This window comes from Hippoglossus stenolepis, chromosome 22, assembly GCF_022539355.2.
Source record: "Hippoglossus stenolepis isolate QCI-W04-F060 chromosome 22, HSTE1.2, whole genome shotgun sequence".
Classification (NCBI taxonomy): Eukaryota; Metazoa; Chordata; class Actinopteri; order Pleuronectiformes; family Pleuronectidae; genus Hippoglossus; species Hippoglossus stenolepis.
In genome coordinates this window covers 7,376,021-7,379,469 of record NC_061504.1, presented here as the reverse complement: position 1 = coordinate 7,379,469, position 3,449 = coordinate 7,376,021, and positions in this window count along the sequence as shown.

The following is a 3,449-nucleotide window of genomic DNA, read 5'->3' as shown; positions in this document are numbered from 1 at the left end:
TGGTCTGAATTTTCCTAATAATACACTACTATATGTCAAAGCTCCATCAATGATAATGATGGTCCATACGCTGTAGGTCAGTATTCACCGGACTGTATATACAAATGGATGACATATTTCTTATTCCACCCATTGTACTAAAATTAAGCTGTAATATCCTGAATATGAGCACTGACATCATGTGGAGTCTAAACGGTAGCAATCATGGAATGGAGCCATAGTAGTGTGTGCTATTGTCGTTAAATATTGTAACCATGACGATGAAGGTCGTCTAACAGAAGTCAAACCACAACCTTTTCCAAAACCAAACTGAATAGTTTTTGTGCTCAAACCTTATCAAAACACAAACCTAAACCTGTACAAGCGAGCTGTTAAAATTTAAATACAAATGTAAATATTTATAAATAAAAATAATATATAAATAAATATAAATACAGAAATCTGATGAAAAGTTACCGACTCCCTTACTCCGACAATAAGATGACGAAAGCCTTGTAAATAATTCACAATGAAAATCGCCCAGTAAACTCTTCAGTTTCCCAGTGCATAAATAATATATAGTATCCCTCTATATAACCAGTGTGTTAAATTCTTGTCATAACAGTTCTGTACTTTAAATGCCACTTAATGAGCTATAATATACATTTTACTCGTATTTAAATGACCAGTAAGAAAAGTATCACAAAAGTGCTGACTAACATGTCATCGGACTTTAACCCAAAGCTATAAATCAATATGAAACAGAAAAATAAAACATTTCAACACAAGTTCAAATGGGAACCTCGTGCAGCGGCGAGGTATAATAGTCTTAGACAAGACAGCTCTGCAGCTGTGGGGTGAACTGGGTCATGTCTTGGTTTGAACCAAAGCTCGTTTTATTGTGCATTCAGTAGAACAGTTTTCAGGATGGAACGGGCGTCTGGAGCTGACATCTCACAATATGAGATGTGCACAGAATCCACCCCTGCAAAGTGTGGGGGTGGGATGTGGAACTTTCTGCATGGGTCAGAAGCAATCGGCGAAGACGTGTATCGTAAGACATTGCATATCCAATAGTGTAATGGCAAGGAAGGCATTAAGAGCAATTAAGGTAGATGTAAAAGGGATTTATTACACCTGTTAAGTACATGGAGGCACCATGTTCTCTAAGCGTGTGCATGATGGTGAATGCTCTCACATCTTAGAGGGATTAAGTGCAGAATGTGCGGTTGATTTCCAGTGGACCCACTCATAAAAAAAAAGAATAATCCTGCTCTATCCAGAGAGAAACAAGTTTAACAGCTTTTATAAAAATCCATACAGATTCACTGCTGTCACATACCGTATGTGTCAAACTGCCCGTCAGGACGGTATCAAGTGATCCTTTGGTGCCAAGTGGGGAGAATATGGTGCCGGAAATTCCATCCTGAGTGCTTTGATTATAACTCCAGGTGCCTATATAGAAAATAAACTAGCTAAAACTGTCAACCAAAAATCATTGAAATCGCACCTGAGAGCCATTTTCACACAAAACAGAAGATTGCCTCTTCGTAATTCTTGTGGAAAAAATGTTTGTTCTTCTGATTACTCTCGGTAGCCGAAGCTGTCGGAAAGTGGTTTGATTATAGCACTTGCACGGAGAGTTCCTTTTGGACAAAATTGGCTTTTAGCAAAATGTCAGATGTACAAATGTAGACGTTGCTAAAAATGTCAGGTCTTTGTTTATGTAATTAACGTGCTGTGTGCTCCGAGCGGCGGCAGCTACACATATATATATGAGCAAGTGGTGTTTGCATGTGTTTGCCTGCAAGACTGTGAGTCCGATTTTCTGCGAACGTCGACCTGGTGCTGCTTTTAATTTTAATAGACTGAAGTTGACTGCACGCCCACGCCCCAGGTATAAAAACATTATTGGTCCCGTTTAGATTACAAAAGTGGATTAGGGAAGTCAGACGTCATTCCAATGGCACTTAAGTTTTTAATTTAGACCAAATTCGACTCCAGTGTGAGTGTAAATGTTGTGGCCTTAAATGAAGGGGAAGAGTAAGAAGGATGAAGGAAGACGGCCACACTCTCGCCTTCACTCACCTGTATTGAATGAGGAAGAGGAGCACGATCCATCGAATGGGTCCCGAAGCATCACCAATAGATTTACCAGCAATTAATCTCCACGAGCAAGGGGCTGCAATCTACTTTCTGCATCGCTCTTTAGCATCACTGGCTGCTTACAAATGTGTTTTACAGTGATCAATACCAATTCAAACAATACTCTAATAGGCAATATAGAACCAAAACTGAAATTACACGTTGTGAACTAACATAAAATACCATTTAGCTTAAGAGCAGAGAATGGGATTAGCTTTCTGGGGGAATTACATTTTCTCTGACAATTAACTACGCGTTACCACATTCTACTTGTCACATAAATACTGTTTATCTTTTACCAGAAACCTCTCCACCCTAATAACTAAAATGAAGAATTAGATGTGACATGCTGGGATTTGTATCATCTCTCTGTACCTGTCAGCCTCATGTCCAGTGGGAATTCCTCTTTCATTGTCCGTACATTAACCAGCTTTTCTGTGAGACTATACTTTGTAGTTTGCTGTTGTGCTTGTGATGATGTGACCTGTGGTAATTGACTTCCTGTGAGCTCCATCAAGCTCCTTATGACTGACTGGTTGCACCTATTAGAGGACCCTATATATATATATATATATATATATATATATGATGAACCAGTGTATTCCTGTCTCATTCTACAGTGAGAAAAGTTCGACATGTACTGAAATCACTGTCTGTTCAGCCCTGCAATATGTGCAATATAGACATTTGAAATCCAGACCACAGACTGAATCTGTTTTTGTTCTGTGTGCGAGTCCTCCTCTGCTTTGGTGGGACTTTTTCTGACACGGCACCAGAAACAACGTCTATCATGCATACAAACAGGGATTGAGGGTTAGTGTTGTGCTGACTATTGTTTTCCTGTGTGAGTCATAGACTATGTTGGTCTATAAATAGTTACCTGATTTCCTCCTTTGCTCCCGTAATATAACTTTGGTTGCTCGAGGTCATCTAACAACGACGTTATTAATAATAATAATGATTATAATAATAATACAGCTAGAATGTCAATTCAATCAAGCTGCACTAAATTGCAAATACTCATAGAAATTGGTCCTTAATATGCATGATTTTATTTCCATCAAGATTCATAAATGATTCCCTGAGGAATTTGTTAAAATGCAACAAAAAAAAAACACCCTATCTTACAATGTTAAAGAAAGTAGGACAAAAAAATCCCTGGATCTGCCGCCTGATGTTGATCCTTATTCCCTGACCCATACTGATGATATATCCTTCCACCAAGTTTCCTGATAGGCCATCGAATAGTTGGATTGTAATCCAGCTAACTAACAGAAAAACTTCGATCAAACACAAATAAAAAATGCTTTACTTATCATCTATAA